Source organism: Aotus nancymaae, unplaced genomic scaffold, assembly GCF_030222135.1.
Source record: "Aotus nancymaae isolate 86718 unplaced genomic scaffold, 86718_ANA_hifiasm-v0.15.2.pri h1tg000006l, whole genome shotgun sequence".
NCBI lineage: Eukaryota > Metazoa > Chordata > Mammalia > Primates > Aotidae > Aotus > Aotus nancymaae.
The window spans coordinates 66926805-66948147 of NW_026988417.1; the positions used below are offsets into that span (position 1 = coordinate 66926805).

The 21343-nt window shown below is 37.5% G+C and overlaps 1 long non-coding RNA gene across 1 annotated transcript; it reads right to left on the reverse strand.

Annotated features, from left to right (window-relative positions):
• Positions 1-1320: 1320 nt before the first annotated feature.
• Positions 1321-20072, reverse strand: LOC135269907 (uncharacterized). The gene is made up of 3 exons (XR_010338160.1): positions 19983-20072; positions 6963-7201; positions 1321-1521 (listed from the first exon to the last, which is right to left on the reverse strand). It is a non-coding gene; the product is annotated as an uncharacterized LOC135269907 (long non-coding RNA).
• Positions 20073-21343: the final 1271 nt, after the last annotated feature.

Below are 21343 nucleotides of genomic sequence, written 5' to 3' on the forward strand. Positions count from 1 at the left end.
CTTTACAAACCCATAGCTTGGCTTTCACTTATAAGTGATAACATACAGTATTTGGTTTTCTATTCCTGAGCATAGGCCAGTATAGTTTATACATTCACTATACTAACAGTCCAATGTTTTAGCTTCTTGTTTGTTAAACTAAAAATTCAAAAGCAGAATAAATCAACATTTTTTTAAGGTAGATATCAGTATTTCTGAATGATCAATGATTAGAAGCAAGGATCAAGTAATTATTTTAAAACTGTCCAAGGCTGAGCACAGTGGCTCACACCTGTAATCCCAGCACTTTGGGAGGCCAAGGTGGATGGATCACTTGAGATCAGGAGTTCAAGACCAGCCTGGACAACATGGGAAAACTCTGTCTCTACTAAAAATACAAAAATTAGCCAGACATGGTGGCAGGTGCCTGTAATTCTAGCTACTGGAGGGACTGAGGCAGGAGAATTGCTTGAGCAGGGGAGGTGGAAGTTGCACTGAGCTGAGCTAACATCACTGTACTCCAGACTGGGTGACAGAGCAAAACTTCATCTCAAAAACAAAGCAAAACAAAAAAGCTGTCCAAAACTTAATTCCTGAGCTACCATAGTAAACAAAGATTTATTTATGTAATATCCTGTTTAGAACCTTAAAAAGGGAAAGGTTTGAATAAATATTTTGTGGTGAAAGTTTTCTCCTTCTCCTCTTTTCTCCACTCCTCCTCCTCCTTCTCCTTCTTTTTCTTCTGTTCATCCTTTCCCTTCCTTTTTCCCTCCTCTTCTCCTTCTTCATCTTCTTGTTCTTTCCTGTGCTTCTCCTTCTCTTTCAGTTTATCTGTTTCTCCTAGCCTATAGGGAAATCTGGGATTCTGTGTAGGACAGTGAAGGTGGTGAATGGGGCATCCTATACTCAGGGAAAATAGTAGGTGGAAAATGGGAACTTTGAATTAAGAAAAGAATTGCTAGCATCCTGTTTTCAGCTAAATTATTTAATATTGGGCTTATTTCCAGAAATAAGTGACTTGTATATGAATGTCTGACCATTCTTTCTAGTAAGTCAATGTACTACTTGTATTCTCAATTATGAGCCTTACCATCTTGAATCTCAGTCATATCCATATGCTAAAATTGTGCTAGGTGATAGGGATCAAAAAATGAATGGTCCATGATCTCTGCACCAAAGAAATTCATTGTCTATAATGGCAAATAAAAATAATTTGAACAATATTATTGAGCTAAGTGGTAATAGTTAAACTTTTTGAATTTAATTAATTTGAACTCATTTAACAAATTTAAACTAATTTTGAATTCTTACAGAAAATTATGAAGAAATTGAAGCATGTCTATAATACATTGTTTAAATAAACTAGTCCAAGATCATACAGCTATAGGATGTTACTCAAGACTTGAACCTGCACAGTTTGTAAGACAGCTCTTGAAGTTCTGAAGAATGACAGAGGAAGAAGGACCTGAGACCAATGACAGCTTCTGAGGGGAAATCTTGTTTCAGCTTAGTCTTGAAGAATGCACAGTAGACTCTGCATCCCTGGTGGACAAGACAGGTGAGGACATTTCATATACAAGAAGGGAAAGGAAAGATATTGTGAGAAAAAATCATCACTGCAACTCTTGATATCTAATATGTCAAGTCCTCTTTATTTGTTCTTTGTCCCTTTGGGTAATTATCTATATACATGTTAATATCAACTTGTTTTAATCAGATAATTGATCAAGGAAACATAATTTTTATTAACCTCAGAAATAGATTCCTACATGAGCACTTGATATGAAAGTGGTAGCATTACATAACGTGGAGGAAGGTGCTGGGGCTAATGAGTATCTGTACGGGAAAAAAATTAAATTAGACCCTGTGTTGGGTGCTGCGGTGCTCTTTTCAGTTCTCCCGTTCTGAATGGTAACACTAATTCTTCCAGCTGGAGTATAGCTAGTTGACAGGTCACAGCTGAATCAAACCACTTTGCAGGAATTGCCCTTGGTCTAAAGGAACTGCCTTGCTGAAGGCTGTGGTCCCTCCCTGAAGGCAGCTCACATCCAAAGACTGGCTGATGCAGGGATACAAATTCTATCAATTTGAGACAAAATGAAAGGGCCATCCCAGCTCCCATGGGATCTGCTAAGGGATCTGCCGAGGCCTCTGCTGCATAGGCTTCACCATTCAAGTTTCTCCTCTGCCCAAATCGGCCTTCCTTACTTTTTTTCAGATATTGTTCCTATGTCCATTCTCCAATAAACCACGTGTTTACAAATCACCATCTCAGAGACTGTTTCCCAGGGAGGTCTACCTAAGATCCCTAACTTATATCATACCCCACAATCAGCTCCAGGTAAGTTAAAACGAAAGTACAGAAAGACAGAAATAATTTGTACAAGGTTACATAACTGAACGATGATATAGTTGAGATTTAAACCCGAGAAGTCTGGCTGTAGAGTCCCTGCTCTTAATCCCTAATGGCAAAGAAAATAAACCACCTAAGGCTGCATAGAATGTCATGGATGAATTATACAACGTATTGTGGAGCAAATGAAGCAAGGCACAAAAAATACAGACGGTATGATTTCACTTCCATGAAGCACAAAACCAGGCAACATAAGTTGCTTTGTTTAGGAATGCATACACAGAAAGTAAAGATAAAAAGAAAGGCAAAGGAGTGACTATGGAAAAAAATCAGGAGGTGATTACTCAAAGGGAACAGGAAGAGGTGAAATAGGGAAGATGGTTCTGAGAATGTTGGTAATGTGTTATTTCTTTATCTGAGTGGTGGTTACACATATGAACATTTATCATTTATATGTGTTTCACATTTATAATAATGGTTTTAAACTTTCTATTCTTTTTTTGAGATGGAGTCTTACACTTGTTGCCCAGGCTGGAGTGCAATGGAGTGATCACTGCTCACTGCAACCTCCACCTCCTGAGTTCAAGCGATTCTCCTGCCTCAGCTTCCCAAGTAGCTGGGATTAGAGGTGCCAGCCACCATGACTGGTTAATTTTTGTATTTTTATTAGAGACAGGGTTTCACCATGTTGGCCAGGGTGATCTTGAACTCCTGACCTCAGGTGATCCATCCGCCTTTGCCTCCCAAAGGGCTGGGATTACAGGCATGAACCACCGCGCCCAGCCAGATATGTGCTCTTTTCACTTTTTTGTGTGTGTATGTGACATATCTCGCACTGAAAAAAAAATAGAACAAAGAAATCCATGGTGAGAGGTAAGATGACTGCAGGAGAGAACCCTGTGAAAGATATGCCAAGTGTCAGGGTCACAGGGCTCTGTGTATAAGTGTTAGAGAAGGTTTTACTCCTTTTCAAAAGCCTTCACCATAAAATTTTGCAGAAGCCTTCACAAGTATCTGATTATGAGCAAGCAACTCTGAAGTCCTGGTGGTCCAGAGGGGTGTTGCTTCTGATCTCTTTCACCGTGGATTCATGGGGAGCTGGACTTCCCATCTCCTGGTGGATCTTTGAGGCCCATGTTTTAATTTGCCTGCATAGCTTTCTCTCCTGCATAGCGTTAAGCATCTCGGAGGCAATATTTCGAAACAAAACTCATCAGTAGCAGGACGAGCCTTTAAAATTCTTTCTTTTTCTTTGTGGGATTGAGTTTATACAGCATGAGATGATAAGACACCCTTGTAACATAATCACACATGAAATTACCACAAGATCTGAATACTATGAAAGGTCTGATTACTTTGCAGGTACCACTTCCCTCCAGGACAGCTCCCTCTCATCCTTTGCTCCTATGTCATTTGATAGTCAAAGTGTTAGGGATAAAGAACTGACAACGAGGTTAAAAGGAGTGAACCACTAGAAGTCCTGAGCAAAGGGGATTTGGGTTAGAAGAAAACAGTAGGATGAGTGGTATGAGGTTCCTTAGCTAACTTTAAGGAGATGACCAACTGGGTGAACCAAAAGTGAACAGTGACATTGCAACAGTATGAGAAATGTGTGCCCAAGGCAATGACTAAAGTTCAGAGACCACTCTGGACTCCCAAGTCATTCCCATCTTACATCTTTGTAATTCTTTCCAGATATTTGTCATACTAAGATTTAGGCCATGTATTACAAGGGTTGATCTGTTCCCTGTCATCCTCAATAGGAACACAGTTCTGGTGGTTCCACATACATTCAGTTTAGTGACTCTACAAGCACATGTTAAGCATCAAGTATCTGAATAGGGTTCTGGAAGCCACAAATAACACATTTCTTTCTATCAAGGAGCTCACAGTGTGGCTGAGGAGGCAACAGGTCATCTGACAAGGAGAGTGCCAGGCCCTTCTCAGGGAAAGTCCATGTCTTAAAGAGTTACCTATGAGTTAAAATACTTAATCATAAAAGAGAAAAATGAGATGAAGGAGCATTAGACTTGGAGGAAGAGTTTTGGAAAAAAATTCTAGGAGAAACAGTTTGGGAGCTGAGTTTTGAAAATAAGTAGTTATTATTGTTACTCGGAATTTATTTTTCTGAAAAAAGTTTTCTTTTAATTTTTATTTTTCTTCTCATAGCTTTATAGTGTTTCACTTTGAATCCACTAAGTGCATAAGGAATTAGGGAAGGACATTTGGAGGATGTGCTGGAGTACAGTTTGAAAGGTTAAGACTTCCGGATGGGACATGTAAGCATACATATGTAAGCATTTATTTCTTTCAAATATGACTTCTTGGTCAATTAATGGAATAACACTTCATTTAAAGTCATTTTATGATAACATAAAACAATGGAGCCTGATTAGGAAAAATTAAGAATTATACTCTTTCCTATCTTGATTTTTCAATGGATTCTTGAAAAATTGTAAGATGAGGTAAACTCACTATTTGATGGTTTAGAAACCTAGCCAACTCTGTGGGCATTTATCAAGACATTTCAATTGTTTGGTTTTATGAAAGTCATTTTTTCCATTATTATTGCAAAGAATAAACTTGTATTTGTTTACTGAAGAGTTCTTAAAGAGTTGGAATTTTAGCAGCAGGAAATTCATTATTCATTTCTCAACTTGCAGTTATCACGTAAGAGGCATCAAATTGCTCATGAATTAATAGGCTAACAGCCCTTATCATTTCCGGGTGGGACACTTACACAGTTAATGCTAGAGAAAGCTGAATACCTGGTGTTGCTCATCAGGTGTCTTGGGATATGTTGCTGAGGGTCTGAGATTTACATAGAATTTATAGAAAGCAATGCCACTGAGTTAAGTAGAGAGGAATCTAGATCCTAGAGCAACGCTGTGGAGTCAGAAGGCTGTGCCGACAGTGTCAACTGTGCTGAACCTTTAGCTATTACTTCTTTCTCACATGCACTGAGTCAGAAAATGCTGTTTCATGAGCTGTAGCTACTTGTCAGGCCACTGACTCAACAAACTGAAATGTTAGCCAAGTGAAATATTGCACAATTCTGGCTGCTCACGCATAGTGCACAATCTGTAGCCTCAGAATTGCCAGTCTTAGTGCACGAAGAAGAGCTGAGATGAAGTAAAAGAAGAAACAGTCTGACCTTAACTGTAAAGGACAACAGGATGCCAGAACACTAAGGTCATGCATACTCCTTTCCTCTTTCATTGAATTGGCAGGCCCATGACTAATTTATGCAAATATGACCTGGAAAATAATTTCTTGAAGAGAGCTCCTTTGCGCCAAATATTTCCTGGTTTTCTTTTGGCCTATCCTATGGCTGATATTAGCTTATTTTGGAGTCAAACTTCCAATTTTCCTGCAAGACAGGGCCAAGAAATATTTATTTCACAAAGAGGCCAAGGTCTGAGATACAAGACTAAGACTGAGTGAGGCCCCAGAGCAGGATGATAATAGAAGATGGTTTCGCTGACATTCCACTCCTTTCTTCTCCCCACCCCCAATTGCAGAGTGGCCAGGGTTCACTGAAGGAATAGTAATTGCCATCTAAACCTGAGAACAGTGGTGCTTGGTACTTGAGGGATGACTCATTTAAATTTATTCAAGTTCCCACTGGAAAAACTCTCTCTTCTCAACTAACAGGATATGAATACCAACTCCCTAAGGTCATTAAGATATTAGAAGGAACTTTCATTATAAGAACATTAAGTATCCAGAAAAGTTATTCTGCAATAGGAGAATGATAGTCCCTTGGTTCTACAGGAGCTCACTGCTGGTCAACAAGTGTTTCCAGGCGTTACTTACGGTCCCTCTGAGTTCTACCCGTGATGCAGTCTAAGCATACTGTTCCTCCACTTGCACCGTCCTGTACTGGGTGACTCTATTTTTTTCCCTTAGGTTTTAGTCATTTTGTTTTTCTCCATCTAGGTAGCTCTGTTGGCAGAGAATGTTTGTCCTAGAGTTTGTTCTCATTGGACTGCTTGGGGAAGGTGGACACAAGCCATGGCTCTAGAAAATAAGTATTAAAAGATTGATTATTTATTCCTCCTGGGCTAGACATCCCTTCCCATGTCTGGGATTGCGATAGCATTCTGCATCCAAGTAGGAATTCCCAGTAACTAGCTCTGGGTCCACTTTTATTGCTCCCAATCCATGTCTACTGGAAACACTGAGTTCTGAGCAATGACTAATGTCTGTATGCCCTGGTGAATTGATAATCTAAGTGAAGGTGGAGAGAAATAGCATTTCACAAATGGAAGGGACACAAAAAAATAAATCTACCCCATCTCTCTCAATTTCCTGATGAACAAAGAGATGTTCAGAAAAGTTACTCATTCACAGTTGCTTGTAGGTGGTAGCCAAGTCCCTGATTTCCACTTCTAGGCACTGTTAGTTAAACTATGATGTCTATTATGGTAATGCTATGAAAAGGGCTGCAACAAAATGTATTCAGTTCAACAAATAGTTATTGATTCTCTCCTATGTACAACTATAGTTTATCATATGCTAGTCACGGACCTCAGTGCTGGGATACCCACAAAGTCTTTGCTCTCCTGGAGTTTACATTTAAATGGAAGATAGATTACAGGAAAAATATGATTTGTACTATGGTTATGACCTTTAGTTGTTACACTATGCAATGAGAGGATTTGCACTGTAAATGGCTGGCTGCACGTTGCTCTACAAATGTAGTGAACTTGTTATCTTCTGTCTTCTGTGGCATTACGAATTTAAAACGCTTCTGCTCTACGAGTGCATGCTTAGGACCAGGTGTCCTGTTCTCTGGTTCTAAAGATGTGGTCACAATAATCATAGCACGTGACTGGGTAGGCTGTTTAGAAGGCATGCAACAAGCAACTGGAGGAATGGAGACAGAAAGCTGAAGAAGAAAGTTATGCAAAACCAATATGGACAAATTTGTTTTACAATATTTTAGATTATAATATTTTTCTTGCTAAGAAGTACAGTAAGTCAATTTTCTGTAAATATTTTTGTATAAAAATTAATTACCTCATGAAATAGAAAATAAAGAAGGAGTTGAGGGGAGCACTGAAGAGACTCCAGCAACATGGCCATTGGAAGGCGGGTTCTCTGTGGAGAGGCCTCACCTTAACCATGGTGAAATAGACCTCAGGCTATGTGCCTTTTTTGCTTTTGATTTCCAGGGTTTTTTTTTTTTTTTTAAACCAGCATTCTACTGACTGGATACAACCTAGAATTCTGGCATTCTGAAATTTTAAATACAATATTAACAATGCCACTATATATAAACCAAATTGTCTGAATTTTTCCAGACAGCAACTGTGTCTATAACAGTGACTTGATAATTTAGACAAAAGTAAATTTTCAAAGAAAAGTTATCCATGTATTCCACATATGCTATGCTAAATATTCTTTCCTCCAGAGACAAGACCTAGTCCTTGCCATAGAGTAGCTTATATCCAGATGGAGAGACAAGATGAGATAGATGCTCCTGGTCAGCTATTCTAAATTTAGTAGCAAATCAGACTAAAGGCCACAGTAAGTTGAGAGCCTTAGTTTCCAATGACAAATATGTAGACAATTTGTAAAACATAACTCATTACACTGATGTGAATGATTATAATATTAATATTGATGTCTAGATTACACACTTTTGAGAAGTCACAATCAGGATCCTATTCAAGTTAATTAGAATATGTGATTAAAACATCTATGTTGAACACCTACTATGTGCCACATAGTAGGTGCTCAACATAGATGTTTGCTTGATGTTTACTTAGATAGATCCCATGGGGGCTCACATTTCATGATGCTTTATAGCAGGTGACCACAATCCCTGGGGCAGGACTGGTCTGTGACTTATTAGGAACCAGGCTGCACAGCAGGAGGTGAGTGGCAGGTGAGCGAGAGAAGCTTCATCTGTGTTTACTGCTGCTCCCTATTGCTTGCATTACTATCTGAGCTCCGCCTTTTGTCAGATCAGCTGTGGCATTAGATTCTCATAGGAGCAGGAACTCTAATGTGAACTGTGCTTGGGAGGGATCTAGGTTGCACTCTCCTTATGAGAACCTAATGCCTGGTGATCTGTTACTGTCTTCCATCATCTTCAGATGGGACTGTCTAGTTCAGGAAAACAAGCCCAGAGCTCCTACTGACTCTACATTTTGGTGAGTTGTATAGTTATTTCATTATATATCACAATATAATAATAATAGAAATAAAGTGTATAATAAACGTAATGTGCTTGAATCACCCCAAACTATTCCCCCCCACCCCTCGTTGTGGAAAAATTATCTTCCACAAAACTGGTCCCTGGTGCCAAAATGGTTGGGGACCATTGCATTACAGCACTCAAGATAAGCAAAGTGCCTGCAGCCAAGGATGTAAGTCACCAGAACTAGGTAGAAGAACCACTCTGAGAAAGAAACTACTAGCACAGGAAAGCAAAAATGACTTCCTCTTGCACACTTGCCTTAAGCATTTCTCTTGGAATTTTCTTTTCCATTTCTTTCTTTTTTCTATTTTATTTTTAAATTTTAAAGCCAGTTTCATGATTTGCATATAAAGAATGTCAGCTGCTTTATTAGGGGTGTTCCACTGGGCATTTATGGGGGGCTGGGCAGTCTGTGTTCTTAGGATAAATGCACTTTATAGTGGCTTTTCTTTATTTGGCCCAGCAGGCCGGCTCTTTCCTTGAGAATGATGTTGGGCATGTGACTGTTCCATCTTCAGATCCCGTATCAACCCAAACATGCCCTTACACCTTGCAGCTTTCAAAACCAAAGGCATGGTTCCCAAACTAGCTACTTTCAAAATCCATTTTAATAAAGGTTCTTCAGGGAGCTGATGATACCAATCCACAAAATAACTGCACAGGGAGAAGTGGGCCCATTGTCTCAGTTCTGTGCCTTAGCAGATTTGCAAAAGATAATTTCTCAGAGCCTGAGTTTCCAACGACATACAGGCAAACAATTTGTAAAATCTAACTCACTACACTGATGTAGATGATTATATGCATATTGATGTCTAGATTACTGACTTTTGAAATTACAATAGAGAAAATGTTACAAAGAAGGTGAAAATACAAAAACACATTAAGATTCTGCTTTAAGCTACGCATGTGCTGGCTTTTTATGTGGTTCTATTTATTTGATTTTTAATACAATTTTATAAGAAGAGAGTATTCGTTTTATTTGATAGATAAAACAATGAGGACTCAGTTATTTAAGAATCACACAGCAGAGGGGTTGGGATTCTACTTATAAACCATTTGACTTTATAGCTGTGTTCTTTCAACTGGACCAGGTGGCTGCCCCCACGGAATAAATCACACTATCAGAGAATCTCATAGGTAACTGTTTCACTAAAATGCAATTTCCCCAAACAAAGAAATGGCAACAATTTTTGGTCAGGAGAGACATTCTGAAACTATACAAAAGTATAAAAGGATCACTTATCTTCTTAAAAAAATATTCTTCTGCCTATGATCCTTTTAGCAAATAGAAAACAACAATAAAAAAATCCAGTGGAGATTTAAGAATTTAGTTTAGAATGTTACATCTCTTTATAGTTTAGAAAAAATTGGTGGATTGTTCATTTAAGAAAAAGATTAAATTCCTGACAATTTACATAATAAAAACTAACACATATTGACATTTATTTTGTGGCTTGATGTTGGCTAAGGGCTTCACAACTATCTCAGTCTTTCTAGTTCCTGTCTGAGTCTGAAGTACTACTCTTCCTCTATTTTGTAGATGAAGAATAAGAGAATATTTTCTCTGAGAGAAATACAGCGGAGGGATTCTAGTCTAGGAAGGGCTGCCTCAACTGCTGGCTGATGCTTTGCTGCCTATCCATTGACTCAAAGACAGTAACAGAGGAATGCATACATGAAATTTATTATGAAAAAAATAGAGAGATTGGGCAAGGTTCTTAAGGGTCAAGTTCACCTCTGACGAATGTCTGGTCTCTCTGATTTCCACCATTGCTTAAGTTATTCCAAAACATGCAACCTCATGTTAAGGTGAATAACTGTGAAACCAGAGTTAAGTATAAGAACATTTTGTTTTCTTTCCAAGACTCTGAATTTAATTGACGTCATTGTAAAAAGGGAAATGAGTTCTCTGTCTAGGTTTGGGGAACAAACCTCAGACTATCAAGAGTTCTTGAATTTTAATTGTGACTAGTGCCTAGAGCAATTGTCTTCATCCAGGCCCGGGATTACAAAGCTGTACAAAATGGAAAGTTAAATGCTTTTTTAGTAAAATAACTTTTCCCTCCCTCCCTCCTTTTCCTCCTTCCTTCCTTCCATCCATCCTTCCTTCCTTCCTCTTCTTTTTTTGCACGGTGATAGTATGTAAGACTATATATATCAGATAATTCCTTTCACTGCATTTTAAAATTTTCATCTGGTAGTTTAGTTTTGTTTCTGTGTGGTAAGAATGAGAGCTCTCAATTATTTAGCACAAATTGTGTGCGAGGTTCCATATGTAGGCTTGACAAGAGAACTTAATTCTTTGCCATATTTTGACGTAGGTACTCCTGTAATGATTTTTTAGGCTGAGAAAGGAGATGCAGAAAGGATAAATGTCTAAATCCATATGGACGGTAAGTTTTGGAAACAAGTCTTTAATCCAGTGAAATCTGACTTTAGAGTGTATTCTTAAGCACTTAAGCAAGATATAAATTTTAAGCAGCTCCTTTATAATTTCACTGAACCAGGTTTCCAGTCACATTATATGTGTGGAGATTAAGACCCATAACAACAATGGCAACACTTTCATAACAGCGCACCTGTGTTAACACACAAATCCTCACAACACTTCAGGTAGGTAAGTGTTCTTTTTATCTTAGTGTTATGGATTAGCAACTGAGTGCAGAGAGGTTAAGCAACTTGTCCAGGATCACATAGGAGTAGGTAGTAGAATTGGGATTTAAATCCCAGGCATTCTGCTTCTCAAAGCCACACTCTTAACCACAATTCTACTCTGTCCCTCTGAGTTATAAATTTAATTATTATGACATAAATATATGTGCAGCTCTTTTAAAGATTTACTATGCATATTTTAAAAGTTGTTACAACATAAGCATTTTAGGCTTTTATTCATCCTCCAACTTTAACATTTATGAATTTGTTTTTATCTTGCAAAGTTTTAATTTATAATAAAAAATGGATGTATACTGTCCCATATATTTTATTTATTTATTTGAGATGGAGTCTCCCCCTATGGCTTAGGCTGGAGTGCAGTGGCAATCTTGGCTCACTGCAACCTCCACTTCCTGGGTTCAAGTGATTTTCCCACCACAGCCTCCTGAGTAGTTAGGATTACAGGCTCCCACTACCATGCCCAGCTAATTTTTTTGGTATTTTTAGAAAAGACAAGATTTTACCATGTGGGCCAGGTTGGTCTTGAACTCCTGACCTCAAATGATCCACCTGCCTCGGCCTCCCAAAGTACTGGGATTACAGGTGTGAGCCACTGCACCAGGCCCCATATGTCTTAATCACATAAAGAGGAAGATTTTCCAAACACTGATGAAACCTCTAACAACATACTCTGCAATTTATAGATCTTTCATACCTGGAATTTAATTTGCACGTGAATACTGTTTCTTCAAAGCATTAAGAATGTGCAAACAAGACTTCTTGGAAAAGTAAGGCATGTGGTATGCACAGTCCTGAGCTTAATGGCAGGAGGGCAAGGGGAACACTAAATCACCTGGGCTCATGAGAAAGAAACTCTTGTTCTGTCCTGTCCTTTTCCAGAGCAGGGATCCTAACACTTCTAAGAGAAGGGCCATTAGCAGCCTCTAGTTATCAGAAATGTTGGTCTGCTAATGAAAATGAACACATTTGATTTTGGACAAGTTAATGTGAGATACCTATTATTTTCCTGATGAGACGTCATATTGGCAGTTGGATATATTCAAGTCTGGAGTCAGTTGCTGCCGAGTAGATAGATAAATAGACAGATAGACACATACATACATAGAAAATATTAACAGAAAAATGATGCTGATAGCTCAGGATTTGTGTTGAGACAGACAGAACTGCGTTCTGTCATTCAAGCTGTTACTTACACCCAGTGTCACTTAGGCCAAGGTTTCAGCTGCAGTTACTTCAATGGTGAAATGAGGTTTCATTCAACAGATATATATTGAATGCCTACAATGTTCCAAGCACTTTCTAGGTACTGCATAGAGCAGTGAAAAAAATGACAAAAATCTTCCCCCTTCTTAAGTTTATATTCTAGTGTATGTGTAGGAAGAAGGAGGAAACATGGAAAGTCAGGTACTAAATTGGTGAAAGGGGAAAATATGTAGTATGTCAAATACTTACAAGTATTAAAGAATAAAAGAATGCAGAGAAGGTGAAAGGAAGTATTTGCTGCAGGAAGAGATGAGGAGCTGAAGATGGTGAGAGTTAGATTTGTAAGTAAATAGGACAGTCAAAAAAATCTTCACTGAAAAGCAAAAATTCTAAGGCAGGAAAGAGAGGGAGTCATGCAGATATGTGAGAGAAGACTGTTTCAGCAGAAGGAAAACATCTTCAGCAGAGGGAAAATCTAGGGAAAAGACTCAACGCCTTGTGTGATAAAGGGAAAAAAGTCAATGTGGCTGAAACAGACTGAATGTAAGTCAAGAGGGCATGGAAACCACAGAGGAGTTGAGGATGTCACTGCAGGATAGACTGAGTGACTGGGAAGATGGAGCTACTGTTTACTAAAAAACTTTGGGAGAAGCATATATAATGTTGGACAAAGTTAAGTTTGAGATTTCTATTGCTGCCTAAGTGAGTTGTCAAGGAGCCATTTGGATAGTCATATCTGGTGTCAGCAAAAAAGACCAGGTTGTACAACAAATGTGCATGTTGTCAGGTATTGAAGATTTTTATAGCCACAAAAAGTGGGGATAGGTAGAGAAGGAAAGAGGTCTCAGTTCTGAGGGATGGGGTCGAGCACTATTTTGAAATCTAAGAGGAACCAGCAACAGAGTGACAGAGAAACCAGCAACAGAAAGGTAGAGAAAATTCAGGAATGTGCAGCATCCTGGAAGCCAAAGGAAGAGGAAGAGAAAGTTCTAGGTGAAATGTTGTAGATAAGCTACTTTCTTCATGCATTATGGCACGAGTTAAATAAAACGCTATTTGCACAAAACAGCATAATATCTGGCACAGCATTGCAAGAAAAGCTTGTTTTCATTTTCTACGATGAAATTTTAAATGAAAATTTGTAAATATGTTTTGGACTTCTCAAAGTAAAATTTAATCCCATTTATAATTTCATAAAGACATTTAATCTGCTAATATCACTCACCAAGGCTGGAATGCAATGGTGCAATCTCTGCTCAATGCAACCTCCACCTCCTGGATTCAAGTGATTCTCCTGCCTCAGCCTCCTGAGTAGCTGGGATTACAAGCACGTGCCACCAGCCAATTTTGGTATTTTTAGTAGAGACACGGTTTCACCATGTTGGTCAGGCTGGTCTCAAACTCCTGACCTTGTAATCTGCCCACCTTGGCCTCCCAAACTGCTGGGATTACAGATGTAAGCCACTGCACCAGACAAAACTTTTTAAATGTGAGAAAATAAAATATTTCTTGGAGGTATTTCACAAAAGCTTAAGATAGACTCTCTTTGTCTTATAAAATTTGTGTATGATTTTATAAAAGGTAATAATGAGAAAATCAGATGTAATATGTAGAATTTTGTTGCAATTTTGTTCTAAAAATAACCAAATTTTTAGAAATAAGTCATATATCAAAGGATAGCTAGAAGGAGAAAGGGATAAATTTTATGTATAAAATAAATTTTCTTTATAAGATTGTTTCTTATAAAATGTATGTATCATTTTATAAAAGGTAATAATGAGAAAATCAGATATATATAGAATATTGTTGCATAATTAAATTTTTAGAAATAAGTCATCTTATATGCTAAAGGACAGCTGGAAGGAGAGAAGGATGATGAAAGGAAAAGAAAAAGACATTTTTCATACTTACTCTGTGTGACATGCTCTGCAGGGAGCTTTATAATATGACACAGAATAAATCAAGCTGTTTCATATTACATAAAGATAAAACTATTCAACTACATAAAGATGCAACTATTATAATTATTATTTTTTTACACTCTGTCGCTCAGGCTGGAACTTTTATGATTTTTTAAGCTCATAAGAATAACAATTCTTAATTGTTAGCTGGAGCTCAAGGAGAGTCAGTGAAGACCCATAAAGTGGCCAAAATGCGAGGCTGAGCTGCTCTTCAGTTTGGATGCTTGCAACAAAAATGAAACAAAACAAGAAAACAAAAAACATCACTTTTTGTTCTGAGTGACTTTACTTTTGGAAACTTACCAACTTGTGACATGAGAGGATTAAATGAAGATAACAATCAAGCAAAATAACTGGCATAGCACCTGGTTCTAATAGGCTTTTATAAATGCTGCTTCCCACCACTCCTCTCTCTTCCACCTGTTTCACATTTTGAGAGCCCTGAATCATGACCTCCAGCTGCATTATACCTGAGGATCATGACTATTCAGCTCCCAGAAGGGAATGCCTTCTGACAATTGACACTTAGTAACTCTTTCTTACTCCTCTCTCTGTTCCCTTGTCTTATTCCCTTACTACTCCCAATCAGGAAGCTGGAGTAGCTGAAAGTAGATTTGTTCCAACACGAAAATGCCTACATCACTAGGCACATAAGAGGTGCTAAGTGATAAATAAGTAGAGAGAAAAAGAGAGAGAGAGAGAAAGAGAAAGGTTGGAAAAAACCTAAGATAGTATAAGCCATTGCTAACTTGTGATGTTAGATGTAAGATGTCAAAAAGGAACTGGAGTTCTGGTGATTCCACCACTATGATTCCTTGTAGTGGTCATAGTGCAAGTGCTGCATATAGACATCATCTAAACTGGAGGTATAGGGTCTATGTCATGTGAGAACAGGCCTGTTTGATATCAGGCTTCACCTGGTCAAGTCTCAGCATTGACCATTATTCCAAATAAATAATAATAAAAACACTACTCTGTGAGATCAGGCTCAAAGGACAGGACTTGAGTTTAAAACACACTTCTGAAAAGACTCAAAATCAAAGTGCATGCAGTTATGGCTAACATGGAGAGAATGCCTATGGATTTGCTTTTTAGTTTTCAGAAAATGAGATGAGCAGAGCCTCAGCTGAAGTTGAGAATGACTAAATGTAGAGATTACTACTTTTTACAGTGATTAATACCCTTAATGAAGTCATTATTTCAACTTACCACTTTGTAAAAGATTTATTTACATTTACAGCTGCCTGCTTCCTTCAGGAAACCAATGGTATGGGAGAAAAAGCACTTGACTTAAAATCAGGCAGTCTGATTTAGAATCTGGCTTTTCACTATCAGCTATATGAGCATGGTAAGTCACTCAAATGCTCTAATCCTTGTTTGTCCACTCCATTCTACTACCCCACTGAAAAATGAGGATATAGTAGATTCTGCTGTTGCCCATCCTATCCCCTTTTCCAGACCAGCGCACCCACCCTGGAGCTACCAGAGGTGCTGGCTGATAATGGTTGATAATGGCTGACAGTTTCCTCTTTGCCAGGAGAAATGTCCTTGTCTGAAGAAATGTCCTTGCATCTCACCTCTTTCCCTGATAGCTCACCGGCAATGAGTAGCCAACATCTGTGATGGGGAGTAATAATGCCTAGTACAGAGTTATTAGAATGCAACAATTTAACATACATAAAAATGCCTATAGTGCTAAAGTAAATGTTGAAATTAAAAAATAAAAATAAAAAGAACAGACCAGGCACAGTGGCGCATGCCTATATCCAGACACTTTTGGAGGCCAAGGCAAAAGGATCACTTGAGCCAGCAGTTCAACATCAGCTTGGACAAAACAGGGTGACTCCTGTCTCTACCAAAAAAAAACAAAAAAATTACCCAGGTGTGGTGACGTGTGTCCACAGTCCTAGCTACCTGGGAGGCTGAGGTGAGAGAATTGCTTGAGCCCAAGAAGTCAAGGCTACAGTGAGCTGTCATTGGGCCACTGCACTCCTAAGCAACAGAGTGAGAACCTGTCTCAAAAAAAAATTAAGAAAAGAACTAAGAAAATTATAGCCCACTACTAACCTATAAAGTTAGACTCATGATGTCAAAGAAGATAGCCAGAAAGAATTCTGGTGGAGCGAATGGCACATCCAATTTAGAATGCCAGTGTTTGTGTTCTCACATGTGGAACAAGCTTTTTACATCATCAGAAAAAATGCTGTCTAATGGCTATGCCAATAATGTGTGAGATAAGAGGATATTGTCCTCCATGTCAGGCTGTCTTTCTTAGCAACTTCCTGGAAAGTTACAAAGATTTATACCTTCAAATAAGTAGAATGTTTGGCATGACTCATTGCTGCTCTTTATCCATTGGAAGCTGATTTTAGATTTGGTTTGATTTAGGTCTTCCAAATAAGCAACTAAGAGTAATTCTCTCTGTAAATGATAAGGACCATAGTTGCACTCTTTGTTGAATGCCCACTGTATATTGATTACATACACTCATTATATCAGTTAATTCTTCAAGGAAGTTATAATTATCCCAACTTCACACACAAGGAAACATGGAGTCCATCATTAAATAATTGGCTGAGGTCACATCACTGGTAAGTGTGTCAGACTCTGGGTTGGAAGCAGGTTTTTCTGACCATACAGTCTATGCTCTTGCCACAATTTTCTTTAGAGCTGAATTAGGACTGCATGTGGAAAGGTGCATGTCCGTATTTATATTTTATGTGTTCACTCTTTTTTTCCCCTCACACAACTTGCACAATGAACTTATATTCTTCTTTCCCTCCCTTCAACTATGTGGTTTTCTTCATTTGTTTGGTTTTTAACCTCTTAGTGAGATTGCTAAAGCTGGGAGAAACAGTCACCGATGGGCCTCTCTTTAGGCTGCTCACATGAGTCTCTTAATTTCCGTAGAGTGTGATATTTCCATGTTGACTGAGGACACTGAGATGTTTCTGACGTAGAGTAGACCAAGCACTGTACTAAATATTTTTGCCTATACTGTCTTGTTCAGTTCTCATAACAGCCCTGGGAAGTAGTAATTACTAGCCCCAATTTATATATGAGAACCTTAGGGAGAAGAGAGATTAAGTAACTTGGTCAAAGGCACATGATGGGCAGCAGATCTAGAAATTTTTTTCTAATGCACTTAACTCCAAACTCTATGCTATTTTTATTGCACATTGCTGCATATTGCCTAAATGCTTGAAAGCATCATTTCCATTTTTCCCATTACTGGTCTGTTTTAAGAATAATAATTTCAGTTCTGTTATTTTATTATGCTCTAGTGGTAATACAAAGAGGAAAGAAAACTATTGTCTTAGAGAAAATGTGATATTGAAAGTCTAAAGAGCAGATTACCTTGTAGATGTTTTGGTTTCTAAAGAGAAAAATGTGAAGTCATTGAACCATGAAAAAAACTGACTCAAATCTAAAATATTGTTTTGAGTATTAATGTTCTAGCAAAATGACAGTGGTTTGTGGCAATTTCCTCCTTTAACACAGTCACTATGGAAGGGCGAGAATACTTAGACTTAGACCCTGGCCTAATCACCCGAAGACAGAAGAGAAGTGAATAATATGTATGAACTGTTTTGAGCACAGATATTTACAAAGACTAGTAAAGGGAATTCTAAAGGAAGATTGTCATTTACTGGTGAATCAGAACAGAGGAATTGAGTGGTGCAATTATTTTATATAATGTGAGAATGGGATAACATGAGAAATCATCCTTAATACTCATATCTTACACAGACTGGGGAAGAAAATCTTCCCCACCCTGAATACAGGATTTCACAATATTTCAATGTTACTATGAGTACATAGGTAAAAGGTAGAAAGAAGATGTGGGTAATGACAGGTTTGGCAAACTTGTGGCTGCTTTGCCAAATAAAATCACAAGATACCAATAGTGGGATCAAGTTAACCTGAGTTGAGGAAGTTAAGTAAGAATGTTATTGCTAAACAGAAGTACCTCAAGTCTCCCATGAAATATTCTGGCATTACCTCCCTTTTCAAAAAATGCTCTCCAAAACCGGTTATTATTTGGGGCATGTTGATCATTTTCCCCTTTAAAGATGATGCTCAAACATTATGCTGCCTGCTTATGTTAATCTATTCTGAAAACGCATTTTGGGAGCAATAATGAATGGCTAATAAAAATTTTCCCTAGAGCCACATAAATTATATTTTTAACAGTTGCTCAAAATTCAAGATACTGATGATGATTGTTTTCTTGTTAAAGTATATCTAATCTGGAGATTCATTCAGCTAACCTTTACTAGATAGATTGTAATCTTTCCCTTTTTTAAGGTCACTTTTTGTTTATTTTTTTCCTAAGGCTGGTCAAGGTACCCTGAGTTAAGGAGTGAAATGTCATAATGACACACCATTAAGCTGACCTAATAGTGTAGCTCAAATAAATACCAAATTTGGACTGAACATAGAGATTATTGAAAACTTTCTTGGTAATGCTTGGTTATCCTTTAGAATTTCATATTCAAACTTAGTTTTGTAACAGCTCATATATCTCAAAGATTTTTTTTGTTTTAAATACAAACACATATTCCTGTCAGAAATTTGAATTTAAATTATGAAATGTAAAAAATTTCGCATTTTTTGAGAGAGATGACAAAAAGGCAAAGCATATCATGGCCTTATCATAGCTATACTTTGAGAAATCTCAACTTTTTGTGGATGTTTGACTGAGGCGCTTTAAAGGACTTACTATTTACCTTTTTCTTACATATCCCTCAAATGAGACAAACACTGTTGAGGTTCCATTTGCAAATTCATCACTAAGACAGCTGTAGAAAGGGATGCAAATGAGTGTAACCCCACCCACTAGTTTAGTAGATGAAAAATCTGATGTCCAAAGAGATTGAGTGGCTTTCTCAAGTGGTCTAAACTAAGCAGGACTTCAGAAAATTGGGTTCTGAGCAAGCAGCAGAGCCAGACACTTGAAAGTGCTTAAGGAAAGAAGAAATTATGTAAAATAAATCAATATCCTTAATTATCAGCCTTTAATATTGCAAGACAGAGTCTATTAACTGAGATTTATCTAGTCTGCTAAGTATGCAAGAAGATGATTTTAATAATCAAGTTTTATAAATGGTTTACCATTTATAAATTTTATCATTAAAAAGTGGTCCACATCTTTCAGTGAAAGGGAAATAGAAGATCAAATTATTAGTTTAGATTAGTCCATAGATAAAATTCCAAATTTTATGTCCGTTTCCTGGATAAAAACCCTCTAAAGAGGTCTTAACATATAGTTCTGGTTCCACTAAAAATGTTGTCCTTTTTGACAGTTAGAACCTTTGTCCACTTCGTAAGTAGAAATCTCTTGCCCATAAAAACATGGTCAAATATTTATAATTATTCAAGTTGTAGTTATATTTTAGATTTGAAATATACAGCATTTGCCCAAGTTAAAAATGGAGAATAGAATCTATAATGCAGGATTTGGATGAGAAACTTCTAAAGACACCTATAGTTCTAAAATCCTGGATATGACGCTAAGTAATTGTATTAGTTAGTTTTCACACTGCTGATAAAGACATACTTGAGACTGGATAATTTACAAAAGAAAGAATTTAATTGGACTTACAGTTCCATGTGACTGGGGAGGCACCACAATCATGGTGGAAGGCAAGGAGGAGCAAGTCGCATCTTACGTAATGGAAGCAGGCAAAGACAGAGCTTGAGCAGGCAAACTCCCGTCTTTTAAAACCATCAGATCTTGTGAGACTCATTCACTATCAGGAGAGGAAAGGCCCGACCCATAATCCAATCACGTCCCATCAGGTTCCTCCTACTACCTGTGGGAATTATGGGAGTTAGACTTCAAGATGAGATCTCGATGGGGCCAAAGCCAAACCATATCAGTAATTTGGTCATTGCTATCTCTTATGTACAATGGGGTTAATGTGATAAATTTATTCATTCTGCAAAAGGAGAAAGGATCAGCAAAAGGGAGAAAAAGCTTTCAATATTAACAATTATTTATTAGTGGTCTTAGTATTACAGAATCCAAATACCATAGAACTTTAAAATAGTCTGAAAACAAAGTAGTTTAGATAAATCTTTCACAAATAATTATTATTGAGAAGATTGCTGAATCTTGGATGATTATTATCTTTATAATTTATTCATTATGCTGGTGTTTATATTGTGCAGTTTCCTTCCTATAATGCTTCATGAGCTAATGATGTAATATCAGATGTTTATCATGGATAAATGAGAAAAGCTTATATGTTCTCAGTCCTCGAAAAGTCTTGGAGCTCATGGAGTGGGGTTAAGAAGGCAGGTTCTGGAATTCGATATTAAAGTTTAAATCTTGCTCTGTCGTATATTCCTATGGGAACTTGAACAAGCTGCATAACCTCTTTGTCACTGTGTGCTCATAAGTAAATTGGGATAATAATAGTACTGATCTCATAGGGTTGTTGAGAGGATTAAATGACTTAATACATGGCAAGCACTAAGGATAGTTCCTGGCACATAGAAAATACACTGTTAAATATTCTCTTTATAGCTGACCAGGATTCTCATTTAATAGATGAGAAAAGTGAAACCCGTCAGTAGCAAATCACTTTTTATATTTCAGAGACTAGAGCTTTTGTTTGTCATAGATGTAAATCCATATAGTAAATCTTAATAATTTAGTCTATATATTAAGCCCATCTTGAACTTTGAAAATAACTTTTTTTACATAAAAGAATGAATTCAGTTTGACTCATGTGGTTCAGCACAGGGTCACGCTAGGGCTGGCCTTATAAGTCATTGGAATATGTAACTGTCTATGTTGTGTCTTTAGGAGATCTGGGAATGCCCCATGTCAAAAATAATTTCCACCCACTGACTGATGTCTGCAGTTTTCTTTAGTTTAAGAGCTTGTTCCCTGTTGAAACACACATTTTCTATTAGAAATAACACCTTACATTTTTAAAAATCATTTATATAATTTTG